The sequence below is a fragment of the Notothenia rossii genome (assembly GCF_949606895.1).
Source record: "Notothenia rossii genome assembly, chromosome: 4".
Taxonomy (NCBI): domain Eukaryota; kingdom Metazoa; phylum Chordata; class Actinopteri; order Perciformes; family Nototheniidae; genus Notothenia; species Notothenia rossii.
The window spans coordinates 8,536,133-8,550,350 of NC_136902.1; the positions used below are offsets into that span (position 1 = coordinate 8,536,133).

Here is a 14,218-nt window from a genome sequence, read left to right on the forward strand (position 1 = left end):
TCTTTCTTTTTGTATCTCACCCCCCCCCCCCCCCCCCCCACACACACACACACACACACACACACACACACACACACACACACACTCATGGGAGGAGTGGGGCTGTTTTGGCTGCCTGCTCTGTTTGGCAGATAACAAAATGCCACCTATGTGTCTCTGGCCTTGTAGTCCGGATAGGATAGAACAGTATTTCAATTTCATTGAACAAGAGGAGGAAGACGAGGACGAAGAGGAGGTGGAGCTTAGCGGGAAAAGCCTGCAGAGGGAGACGGAGATTGATGTGTGTGAAGATGTTAGCGGCTGCTGTCTGAGTGATGGGACTGAAACCGATCTGAAGTGGCCTCACAGTCGCAGCTCTCAGACTGTGGAGTTCATCTGGCTTTAAACATTGATCTGGTTCGTCTGAGTGTAATATCCGTGCTTCCCAACATGGTCCGAACATTCAAAAGTTGTCAGGAAAATTAACCATTAAAGATTTCAAAGATATTGAAAAACGTACAAAGAATGATTGCACTAATATCTCCTTTTGTTTAACGGTTGAGTCCCACAGCTCTCATCCACAGCAGCAGCTTTACCTCTAACAAACTAACAAACCCACCGACAGACAGAATTACTAGCTAATGAATTAAAGTTTGACATTTAGCAACTAAGCGCCTCTTCACAGCACCACTTTTGGTCTAGACTTCCTGACCTTTTAGTTTCATTCTTACTAAATCAGGGATGTGAAACCTCCCTCTGACCACAGTCCGGACCAAAAAGCCAAAACCTCGGTCTGACTCAAAGAGGTCAGTGTGAGTGTGAAAACCTATACAGTATTTTGACGGTTTAGACCCATTACAGGAAACTCTGACAGGCTAGGGCTAATAGGGTTTTTAGATCTGGAAAAAAATGGAACAAAACACCACCCGACAAGGAGACCAACATATTTGTTATGGTCCAAATTACTTTATTATAAGATTGGAATCTGAAACGTTTTTGTTATCTTCTGACAGGGAAGAGAGACAAGGGAACCAAAGTCAACACTCAGTAATAACACAATTTTTTGGACTTTCTTGTGTTATAAAACAACACTGAGTGTCAGATATTTAGCACCATTAAAGAGTTACAATATGTCACTTTAACTTCCCAGGGACTTTGACGTAAACACAAGGAAAGTGTTATTTTTAAAACCATAAGAGTTGAATTGACACTGAGGATTATGCTGTGTTGTGTTGACGCCGTTTCCCATATCGTAAACTAAAGTCTTTCATATGCGTTGTAATACTTTTTCAAAGTGACATGTATCATTTTTACTAGTCCGTTTTAATGTTCTGATTGTATTACAGTCCTCCCAGCCAGCCCCCAGTAAGAGAACCAGAACAGAGGAGACCCAGAGAGGCTGGAGATGGAGAGAGGTATATTAGAGGATGAGGGGGGGATAGCACGGAGGTAAAGAAGAAGGGAGGGGCACCAGGTCCCAAGGGAGAAGTGAGAGAGAGAGGGAGAGAGAGGGGCTGATGTCATCCCTGTGAAGCAGCCAATCAGAGAGCAGCAGAGAGGGAAGAAGAGGAGGGAGGAGAGGCAGCGCTCAGAAGGGTGTGTTTTATGTACCACTGCAGAATCAGTGAGAGAAAGACACGAGAAAATCACGACTCAGTGGACAGGAAACACAGAATAAAGAGGAAGAAGAAGAGGAAGAAGAAGAAGAAGAAGAGAGTGTGACCAGGAGGAAACAGAGGATACAAGACTAGAGGAGACAGAAGGAGAGACACTACACCTCCAGAGGTAAGATAAAAAAGAAAGCATCCCAGCATGCCGCTTGTGTCTGGGTTTCTATCCATGCGTGTGTGTGTGTGTATGTGTGTGTGTGTGTGTGTGTGTGTGTGTGTGTGTGTGTGTGTGTGTGTGTGTGTGTGTGTGTGTGTGTGTGTGTGTGTGTGTGTGTGTGTGTGTGTGTGTGTGTGTGTGTGTGTGTGTGTGTGTGTGTGTGTGTGTGTGTGTGTGTGTGTGTGTGTGTGTGTGTGTGTGTGTGTGTGTGTGTGTGTGTGTGTGTCGGCGTGTCGGCGTATGCTGGCTGGAGGGAGCAGGATGTCTTACATAATATGATGCCAAGTATGAACCACTGTGCAGGGTGTGCTCTGTGTGTGAATGGATGTAAATGTGTGTGTGGATTAACATGTGTGTGTGGATGCATACTTCCCTTCTGTCTGTTTTCACTGTCTGCACCTTTTGACTTCAAACGTGAAAAGACCATTCATGTTTTCAGACAAACAGGCTGTGTGGGTAAACCCGTCTGCAGGGAGTGTCTGATTCAGCTTTTTAATATCTCGATATCTCCTCAGCAGCCGTGTGTATTTATTAATATTGAATGAAATGGAGCACTATGCAACATTATAGTGTTCAATTATTCACGACTGGTTTTTAGCTCGCTTCCACCCTGGGTAAAAGTCTTCTGTCAGATGTGATTTCTTTTTTTTTGTGTCATGCTTGTGTTACAAATGAAATCATGGACATTGAAAGCACCATGGGTTCTGCGGCTCACCTCGTACTGACCTGCGCTGAGCTGTATACCTTTCGCTTGGTTTTCTATGTTTTCTTACATTAGTGAGTTAAAAAAGAAAAAGCGGAGTGCCTCAGGGCAGCGACTGGGACTTCCTCAACTGTCAACTCTTACTATCGATGTTTGTATTGCGATGTTAGCCTTTTTTTAAAGATTTTTTATTATTTTTTAAAAGATTTTAATTATTTAATGTTGATTTTTTTATGTCAGAGCTTTTTGCTTTCCTCCAGATTTTATTAAATTTTTTAAGGATTTTTTTGAGCATTCAGTGCTTTATTAAAATGGCAGTGATGAAAGGGTGAGATCGAGGGGATTATTTATTAATATATGTATTATTATTTAAGGACGAGATACATATCCTTTAGTTTTTCGTCTGTAAAATGTAAAAAAAAAACAAGCCCTTCATAATCTCCAACATCCAAGGTGGGGCCTTCACATGTTTTGATATTCACATAACTTCCCTATATGACAAAGAAAAACTTAACATGTCTACATTAAGGGGTCCGCCATTTGCACATTTTGCAGTTGTTGCTTAAAATTATGATTATTCGATAATTAAAACAGTTGAATTGTAATATTCAAATCTGATGTGTGTGGTACTTCTCCTACGGACCCACAGCCCTACAAAGGGGACTCCTCTCACTGTCTGTTTTACTCCCCGCTGTGCACTCGTCCCTTTCATACTCTTCACCAGGTTTCTGTTTACTCTCAAATTCCTCTTCTCACTCGTAGCAACGTCATTTAACCAAAACAAACATCTCCGTGCGTTCGCCTTTCTGTCCTTTGCATTGTCGGGTTTTCTCACCTCGACTGTGGACTGCCTTGAATTTAGTCCAGAACCTGAGAGGAGGAGGAGGAGGAGGAGGAGGAGGAGGAGGAAGAGGAAGAGGAAGGGGGGGGGAGGAGGGAGAAAACAGAGGAGATATTAATGAGGGACAGACGAGCTAAAAGATTTATCCGAGAAGAGAAAGATTATCCAAAAAGAGAGGATGAGGAAGAAGAGAGGGAGATGAAAAGAGAGTCTGGGCTGGGAATAGGATGAGAGGAAGAGGAGGATGAGGAGGAGGAAAGTTAAGAGCGAATGGCGTAGGAGGATTTTAGCCAAAATGTTTTCTCTCCCCCCCCTCCTCCTCCTCCTCCTCCTCCTCCTCCTCCTCCTCCTCCTCCTACTCCTCCTCATGTTTGGCAATACTCAAGTTGACTGTAACCATCTGGTGATATTTTATATTGGCGCTTCTTTTATACTTAACAACCTCCAGACTGACAAATGAAGGGACACATATGTAGATTATTATGAAGACATCTATTCATAATTATTTTTAAAACAACGGCTCTTTGATTTTAGACAGAGGGAGACAAGAGCTAGCTGTTTTAGATATCTGTAGATTATATTTCTGGTTCTAATTTAGTTACATTTTAAACTGCAGAAGTGTCGGTCAGCAATATACATACTTGTTATTCTCACTTTTACCATATCTTTGTCTTAATTCACTCAATTACTGTTCAGATAACTTTACGAATGTATTTTTTATTTTCTTAATTTATCTGGTTTTTATATATAATTGTTTGTTTTTTGACATTGTGGATTGACAATAATGTGACGAAAGTCGTGTATGGTTGACCCCATGTCAACACATTCAGGACATGCAGTGAGATGTTGTCACTGCAGTAACACTTTTTGTTTTACTTTTTAAACTTTATTTGGGACCTTTTTAGTATAAGGTCCTAAATAGAGTTTAAAAAGTAAAAAAAAAAAGTGACCTCTCTTGTCCGCCGGAGAGATTAACCCTGTAAAATATTTTTAAATGTATGTCACTTCACCAGTTGATGTCGAATACATGGGCAATTAAATGGTAGTTTATTTGAGTGCAGGGTAGAGATAGCCCCATAATTATAAACACAGATACTTCAGGAAATACAGAGGCTGGATTTGTACACTGTATATTTCATTTTAAATGTATTACAATCATCTTTTCTCTTTGGATAAAGACTCAACTCTGAGTTTGGGGGTGGCTGGATTGTGTCCTTTCAGTGTTTCTGTGTTTTTTTGGGGGGGGGCATACATGAGTTTTAAAACTCTTTGAACCTTCAGTCCAAGTTTTGATTAGATGTTGGTTAGAGGGGTAAAACATTCCACTATCATTACCACTGTAGCGTTTTAGCTTTTGGTCATTAGCCGTGTCCTGCAGCTCTATATAGGTCGCTCTTTGGGTTATTCCCTCAGACCTCCGCCCTTTGCCCTTCGTCAGTGAGAGCAGCAGCTCATGCATAGCTTCTACAGTATCTAATATATTCCTGCACCATGGCAAAACTCATGAACAGTTTCTTGTAGAAACGTGTGGGTGGCTTCCTTGCACTCAGCAGAGAGTGTTTGTAAAGTTGTGTGGTTTTTATGCAGGCAATCCCGGTTGCAGCTTTTGCAAATTCAGACTCAGAAATCCCTTATCCATCCCACAGCGGGGACGTTTACAGCGTTACGACGAGTGCAGAAGTAAGGCTTACAAATTAAATCTAGCAATCAAACACACATGTAATAAAATAAGGAAGCAACCAGGACAAAAGTTAGTTTTCCCATTGTGTTAGTTTTCAAATCGACTCACAATAGTCCTGTGAGCTAGATGATATCACACTAAGAAGACAGATAGAAATATCATATTAATGTTAAATAGAAGAAATGTCTCAAGCTGGAATTAGAAGTATCAGCCCTGAAGCTTTCTGCTTTAGTGCTGAACTTTCACTCAGTCGTTGCTCTCTGTCTGACAGTGTAACCTTTAAGAGCCAGACTGACTGACTGTCCTCCTGTTATCATGGAGATTTGTGCGATAGTGTATTTAGTAAAAGGACGGCATGCATGTCTGTTGTCCTGCCAGCTCTAGAGTCGATAACAGTCCCCGGAGAAAGGTTGAAGAGACGTTTGGAGCCGGACTGAGAGCTGAGGGTCGGAGGGAGGTCCGTCCAGCAAAATGAGATTAGTCTGACTTTTGCTCTCTTTCAGTTCCTGTCTCTGTCTCTGCTTCCTCTGTACTTCTCATTATGCTTTTTCTAATCCATCTTCATCCATCTGCCTCTCACGCCCCGCTCCCTCCCCTCTGATCCATCTTTCCTCTCCTTTCTTTCTCTTTATTCCCCTTGTTTTTCCACTTCTCCTCCACAGAAAGAGGCCTTTGTGTTGAGAAATGAGAGGAATGCCCCCCTTCTTCCTCTCAGCTCGTCTTCCTCATTTCTTCAACCCTTCTTTTCCTGTGTGTGTGTGTGTGTGTGTGTGTGTGTGTGTGTGTGTGTGTGTGTGTGTGTGTGTGTGTGTGTGTGTGTGTGTGTGTGTGTGTGTGTGTGTGTGTGTGTGTGTGTGTGTGTGTGTGTGTGTGTGTGTGTGTGTGTGTGAAGAGGGTTGGGGGGGCATCCATTAGCTGGGATTAGAGACCGTAGGAGGGTCTTAACAGCCCCTCTGTGTTTGGCGTTTTAATCTCCACAGAAACAGCTAATCTAGTTTCAATGCTCGCAACATGTACAGTGGACACACACATGTGCAAACACACACACATTTACGCGCACACACACTTCCTCCCGCAAATATGTAACTCTCTCTGCTCCGTGTGGGACAAGAGGCCATTCATGAATTAACCACAAACACAGAGGACACTTTACCAGCCAAGTAGCTGACCCACAATGTCATCAGTCAGTCGAGTGACACACGAGCACATGGTGCAACAAATATCCGATCATATCATAACGTGCAGTGAAATATGACATCACACTGACTCACTCAGTGTCTGTGTGTTCCCTTTGCTTGATGACACATTTCGATCAATGGGACCCTTTCAGTTCTGATCAATATTGTCATAACTGGGTCATTTTCCAGTAAATGGCATGAGAGGTAAGACTTAGAGCCATATCGATTTGTTTCAGCAAATGATTTTCGACTTTTCCAGCCGAAATGTCAAACATCCTCTGCTTGCCTTTGACTCAAATTGGAATACATTGGAAATCTTTGGGTATTGCAATGGTGCGAGGAAAGAACGAGACGGACGAGAACGTATTTATTTGCATATTCACAACAAAGACAGAGAAGAATGTCGTGAGCAATCAGGCTCTCTTGCAAAACTGTATAAAAAGAGAATACAAATAAATGATGTGCAGATAAAATAAGAATCTAAGACAACAACTGTTCAAAATAATACACAATTTAAATATGAGATTAAACCCATTAAATATATAACATAACAGTTTTAGTTTTTTACATTTGGAGAGTTGTAGCTGACATTTCTTTCAACCATTTTCTGTCTTTGAATTAAGAACAAATATAATATATGTATAATTAAGAATTCAAATAATTGTTAGGCGCAGTGCATTTCAGCGTCATTCAACCCTGACAGCGATATGTGCCTGAAGCTTGAAGGATTTAATTTATCATGGCCTACTTTTTTTCCATTCGTGCCTCATCCTGTACCTCCATTACGTCAACAGGCTCACAATTATTAGATAGTTTCAACACTTAACAAACCTGAGAAATGTGTTTCCTGCAAAGCTGCATCAGTGAACTTACTGTTTGGATCAGCTGTGAACTAAGTATATTAGTAACCTTAATTCAGACATAGACAAACATGTAGGAGCGTCTGGGGGGAAATCGCTCTAAATGTGGAGTCTCATTTGGGCTCCTTTCCTTTTAGTTATCTCCTCATACCTGCAGTGAGTCGTAACTTCCTTCAAAGCGGACCATCTGTCTCCTTAGTGTTTGTGAGATAAGTGTGTGTGTGTGTGTGTGTGTGTGTGTGTGTGTGTGTGTGTGTGTGTGTGTGTGTGTGTGTATGTGTGTGTGTGTGTGTGTGTGTGTGTGTGTGTGTGTGTGTGTGTGTGTGTGTGTGTGTGTGTGTGTGTGTGTGTGTGTGTGTGTGTGTGTGTGTGTGTGTGTGTGTGTGTGTGTGTGTGTGTGTGTGTGTGTGTGTGTGTGTGTGTGTTGCTGCTTTAAGAAGCTGCACAAAAGAGAAAATGAATGTTTCTCCAAAAACAGACAGCAGACCATTCGGGTCGAATTGGGAAGGGGAGCCAGGTGGGAGACAATGGCAGGAGAGTGTGTGTGTGTGTGTGTGTGTGTGTGTGTGTGTGTGTGTGTGTGTGTGTGTGTGTGTGTGTGTGTGTGTGTGTGTGTGTGTGTGTGTGTGTGTGTGTGTGTGTGTGTGTGTGTGTGTGTGTGTGTGTGTGTGTGTGTGTGTGTGTGTGTGTGTGTGTGTGAGAGAGAGGGAGAGGTGAATCGAGGAGATGCAGGGAGTGGCAGCGGGGGAGAAAGCGAGGGAGAGGTGCGGAGGGATGGAGTGGGGGATGGGAGAAAAGAGGGAGGGGCAGTGTGGGGGATGGGGGAGAGAAATATTGCTGTGTGCTGCTGGAGTCAGGGGGTTACCATGGGGATGGGGGAGAGACGGGAAAGGGATGGCAGGAAGAGATGCTGGCTGATCTCACACACACGTTCACACACTTATACACAATGCAGATTGACATTTTCACAGACTGATTGAATAATATGATAAGAATCACATCTCCTTTTAATTTAAACCTTCCTTCCTGTTCTCTCAGGGTGTGGTGAGTGGGGGGGGGGGGTGAAGGAGAATGGGAGATAAAGAGAGACTCTCTCAGACATGAGTGGAAATAAAGAAATGCGATCGCCCACATGGGAGTGGTGTAACTTGGAGACAGAGTTGTGGCTTCTTGCGTACAGGACATCGAGACAGAGACATGAGAGCCGACATGGATTTCAAAGTGCATCCAGAAATGCAGTTTACTGTATTTTTCAAATCTTTTTACAATGGAGAACTCAATTATTTCACACTTAGAAGACACAGGGATTGGCAAAACATTAGACGATGTAGAAAATTCCCATTTTTGGGTGCAGAAAAGCTGCAAATATAGAAAACACAACAAAGTCGCCGCTGAAAGTCGCACGAAACAGAAATGAGTTCAAATCTCTTCAAAAGATCGAAACTTGACTTTAGCTTTAAAGACCTTTTTGATCATTAAAAACTTGTCACAGTAGAGGCACCAAATACAAATATGAACCTGAAAATGAGCCTAATATGTCCTCCCTAACACCCAGATTGCGTGTCTCTGATATTGACTGACATTATTTGGAATTAGTCAGACAGTAGCAAAAGGCTTACGCTAAGTTCGGAGCTAACCAACGTACTTCAGCGTGTGTAGATGCATTTTCTCACTTTGTTAATTAATTCCAAATGCTGCACGTGTTTGTTTCTTTACTTTGTTTATTCCTATGTGTATTTTAAGCTCCAGTGCCTTTGAAGTTTCAGAGACTCTTCATATTTTCTCTTAAATCGTTAAAAGTCACTCTGTTACCTCATTCACACCAACGGTGTTTCAGGGCCGGTTCGGAGCTGGAGCTTGAAAAGCACTGGGTTTTCCTGTTCACACCGCAGCGGAGCAGCCTCTTAGCTCCAGAATCCGGTTAGTTTCAAGCACCAAAAAATTGTCCGGCCAGAGCAAAAGCACCGTATACGTCACGCTTACGTCGAGGCGGGGGAAGGGGCGGGATCAACTCCTGAACAACAACAAGAAGCCGGTGTTTTATCCAGTTTGTACACAACGAGTGAGAAACTTAACAAGCAGCAGTGGTCCACTGAAGAGACCAGCTACCTACTGGGAATCTGGTCTTCAGGATAGGTACAGAGGAAGCTGGAGCACAATCGGCCATTGTTGTGGTTGTCGGTGTCAGCTGTGAGGGGTTTCCGCGCGCTTTGGCTTTATGAAGCAGGCACGCAAACGGTTACGTCATGACGCAATGACGTAGCACCAGTCGGACTCTGGGCAGTGGGAAAAGAGCCGGAGCTAAAACGAAGAACCGGTTCTGAACCTGAAAATCTCTAGCACGGAGCTTGAACCGGAGTTTCGTTGGTGTGAATGAGGTCTAAGAAATAACTAAACGTTCTTTCGTAAAACGTGCAGCTCTGACCTTTTTTGCACCCTTACTGTGGCCGTGTCTCAATGTCGAGTAAACTATAAAGTATCCTCTGGAGCCTCAGAGCCGCCGCCGGGCTCGACCTCACAACTCGAACATCAAGAGGAAGAGGTTCTTATGTGAAGAGCCCAAATCAAAGCGCGGGGAAACTTCTTCTACGTGCCAGCAGGGATTAGGTGTGATGTGAGGGCCTCTCAGTACGATTGGCAGCAGCTGTGCAGAAAGAAAGGTTGAGAGCCAGACGATCCTCTGGGTGGAGGTGTGTGTGTGATGGTGGATGTGTGTGTGTGAGTGGGTGGATGTGTGTGTGGCGGGCTCAGGAGGAGCTGTGTGTAGGCGGCTGGATGATGTGATGATGTTGCCAGTAGTGGGAACAAATCAGTGAAACTGTTCTAGCGTAATTTTCTATTTGGAATAATAACAAGAGATCAAGTTATGGTTCACCTGCAATGATTTATCACCTGACCTACGGCTGATGATCTCATCCAGACTGTGTTATATCGGTAGATTTCATTAACCAATTACAGTCTGCAGAAGATTGCATTTGCTTTAACCCTGATCCTTCTCTAATATGACATGTTATCATATGTTTATATTTTTACCGTCATTGTCACTTAAATTAGTAATGTAGGCTAATTCTCTATTTGGACTAGTTTCTGTATAGCCTCGATGCTCACGAGGTCTGACCATGTCATCAAGAAGAGGGAAATGAAAAGGCTCTATTTCATATGAACAACAGGGACAGTGTAGTTTCAGCAGTGCAACATTCAATACATCTGAGACGTTCAGGTATAAGGAAACTATATGCATCTTACTGTATGAAATACAAATAAATGCCCCATCAGGATGTTTTTGGATGAACTGTATTTATAAATGCAAAGTGAAATCCACTATGTCTTTATGATAACAATGGATCTCCTGCAACGTTAGTTTTTTGGCCAGACGCTTTAGTTCACGCTTTTGCTGATCAATATTTCAATAATGTATTGGTATCGCAATATGAGACTAGATATTCTCTTCGATTCGGGACACCATTACCGTTGTCTTCTCTTGGTTTTAGATTACAGTAAAGTGATGAACATTTCTGAATTTACTATGATCTACTAGCTGTTTTATTATTCTCCTTTCCCCTCAAAGTTATTATATCCACATATTTATCAAAGATCTCACGGTGTAAATGTTTTGTGTCTGCGTCAATTGTCAACCTTACAATACTGTAACAATTGTAACGTTGAAGTTTATGATCTTCTTCATGATATCGCCCAGCCCCTGTTCCCACTCATCACTGATGTTTCCAGTAAACATCCCAGCGTACCCTACCCCTACCTGCTCAGCACTAAACATCAGACAGACTCAGTTAGAGACTTGCTGGTGAACACAGTGGAGCATTTAGCAGCTGAAGAGCCTGATATTTCCCTCAGCAGCTGGCGGAGTCCTAAAATGAAGCTAAAAGAGATTGAATATTTAATGATTGGGATTTTCCAAAGCCGCCATCTCCAGTGCGAGCAAATTCAGCCAACACAGAATGACCAAAAAACAAAATGTTTCCTCAAACCTGAGTCGTTTTTTTGCCTAAAAGTGATAGAGTTATCGCATCGTAAAACATTCTGCTGTAAGATCAGAAAACACAGATGTTTTAGATTTGTTGGCTGTTTTTTTAAGAAAACATAAAAACACAATCTGTTCTAAGTCCCAAAATGAGGAAATGTCATTGTTAAAGCAAAGCGACAGCACAGTTATAAAGCAAAACACAATGAATGAATAACAAGCACGCATTAAGAAAATCTAATCAAAAGTACTCATCGATAGTTAAAAAAAGAAAGGGAACATATACAAGTACTTAAAGGGGACCTATCATGCAAAATGCACTTTTGTACGTCTTGTATTCAGGAATGTGTGTCCCCGGTGTTCCAGGGAACTCACCAAGTGTCAGAAAACACAACCCTCTCTATTTTCCTCCATACCCAAATCTCTTAAAAAGGGGCTGCAACGGATCTGATACAGACTGATCCAGATTTGAACACTTCTATGACATCACAGAAGTGGCGCTACGGCTATTGGGCCAACTCCACCAATCAGGAGGAGACAGCCACGGACATTGCCGTTCGAAAGCGCTGGAGACGCTGTAGTACATATGCCAGGCCTGTAGATGGTGCTGTTCTCACAGAATCAGCCCATGCAAAGACAGTGTTAAATTGTGCGAAATGAGGAATGGCTAAAATGCATGATCTGTTTGGTATTTTGAAAAATAAAAAGTATAAATATGCCTTATATAGGTATGGTCCTACACTATATTATTCAAATATAGCATGATAGGTCCACTTTAAATAATAGCCAGTCATACCATTACATTTCTTTTGAAAAGGGAATATGGCACAAACATGTAACACTGATTATCTCACTCAAGAGGAGAGAAGAAACAGAGTCAGTCTCGCTTATTGATCCTGCTGGTCAGCAGTGAGTTACTGGCGTTGGTTAATTGAGCGTCACACACACACACACACACACACACACACACACACACACACACACACACACACACACACACACACACACACACACACACACACACACGCACACACACACACACACACACACACACACATGATATATGATCATGTCCTGTATTGATTGGCAGGGAAGAGCAAAGCCACTATCTGAGACACTTTGCTCTGTTAGCAGTTCCGAGGCTGCACAGCATCATTCTCAGTTACTCTCTAATATTGTTGATGATTTTAATCCGTTAATATCATTACACCAGATTAATCAATTACTGTTTTGTAAGAGGATTACATCATTTCAAACCAAAATCCTTGTCTAATATGACCAGTTTCATCCAGTGGTGACGTTTTTTTGTTAGCATTGGGCTCCATCGACAAAAACAATGCAAGTTTTCCATTGGATTTGTAAATATTGCAGAAATGGTATGCTAGCATAATAAACTAAAGAAACAACAGCACGGTCACATGACTTCCTTTCACAGCCGCGAAGATAAAGGCTGCTACTGTTCAGCTTAAGGGCAGCTAGTATCCTCCATTAGCCACTTGATAGCCACCGCCGTTCTTATGACATATAGAAGCTGCGGACGTTCACCAGTGGTGTATCAACGGACATATTTCATTCCCTAGAAATGTTCTTGAACAGCTCGTAGACTTGGATTACCCACACTTATTTCAGGCTTCTAAACAAAAACATGTTCAAAAAAAACGTTGACTTTGAGACGAGGACACCCAAAAGTTCTTAAACTTATTTCTTTATTTTAGGACTCATTCCTGCACTTCTGTGTTGCCCCTTACATTAATTTCACTTCAAATTGTTTTGCTTCCTCCTCTCTCCGCCCTCTGTGTTTATTCTGTGTGAAGGCGGTGATAGATGTGGGCCCGGGGTCTTGTATATACCGCCCTCAGCGCTCTGTTACACTGTGGCCTTTCACAGCTGGTACCACTCGCCCCTCAGCTAAATCTAATAGACCCCAACCCGAGACAGGAAGCCACCCAGAGCGGAGCCGCTGTTTATCCAGCAACATACCGTCACTAATGACTGATTTATGCACTGCTCATCGTCGCTTCGTATGTCGTGTGGAGAGAGGCAAATCAGAAACAAACACATGCTACTGGCTTTGTGTCTGAAGAGGTGTGTGTGTGAGTGTGTGTGTGGTTGGTTGGAGGAGGGGGTAATCCAGAGGTGGCTAAACATTGTCACGCCAATAAGAGCTGATTTGAATGTGAAAGGCGTCAGGATGTGCTGGGGGACCAGCGGGTAAAAAGACCCCCGCATCCCGTCTGAAAGGCAAATAGACAGAAAAGGACAACGTAGATTCATCCATTTCTTTTACTGATAGAAAATATTCAAGCAACATTTGATATATTTTAGGGGTCATTTTTGATGCTCAATTGCTGAAACTGCCCACTTCCAGTTTCTCGTTTATTTGGATTATGACCTTTCTCTTCTCTTGTGTGATTGTTAAGTAAATCTTGTTAGGGTTTAGGACACAGTAAGACGTCCCAGTTTGCTTTAGGAAAATTGCAATTGATTATTGAAGACACTAATCAGCAGCTTAACCGATGGTGGGAATAATCATTATTTGCAGCCCTAAAATAGACACATGTTGACATGTGGTTGATTTTTATGTAATGAAATAGATAATTGTGTTCTTTTGTCTTTGAAATTCCTGCCGTCCATTTCTCCATCATCTCCTTTACCTGATAATTCAAAGCATATTGTTGTTGAGATCAAGATTGAAGAATTGTATTTCGTTGTTTCCTGTAGTGCTTGGCCCGGAAATGGTTTATACAACACGTCGTCCAACTACAAAAAAAAGTTTTAAATCATATTTGTGGTTTCTCGAGGCAGTGTTAAAAGCTGGGAAACACAGAGACAGGGGAACCACGATAGTTGCTTAAATATGGAGATAAAGCAGCATTTTAGACCAAATATGACAAATCTATTTTTTTGTCCAACCTATCAATTAGTTGCTGAAACATTTCACTGACAACAACTAATGTTATCCTCTCGATGGGGCCAAAGACGGTAGGATTCCTCCTCTGGGGATGGCGAATATATCTAGGACATTTCACGTCAATCTACCCAGTGGTTGTTGGGATATTTCATTCTGGACCAAAGTAATTGACCAATTAAGATATCCATCCCTAGAGCAACGCCACTAGCCCGGTAGAAATCCCTGCCAGTGATTAAAACCGTTGCCAGGACATTTTATG

The 14,218-nt window shown here is 42.3% G+C and overlaps 1 protein-coding gene across 2 annotated transcripts in view; it reads left to right on the forward strand.

Moving 5' to 3' along the window:
* Positions 1 to 1,343: 1,343 nt before the first annotated feature.
* The window catches only part of LOC307036201 (neural cell adhesion molecule L1.1-like), a 59,809-nt gene continuing 46,934 nt past the window's right edge, over positions 1,344 to 14,218 (forward strand). For both annotated transcript variants that reach the window (XM_079676282.1, XM_079676283.1), the window contains exon 1: positions 1,344 to 1,764. The gene's annotated coding sequence lies outside the window, so the exon portion shown is untranslated. The remainder of the gene's footprint in view (positions 1,765 to 14,218) is intronic.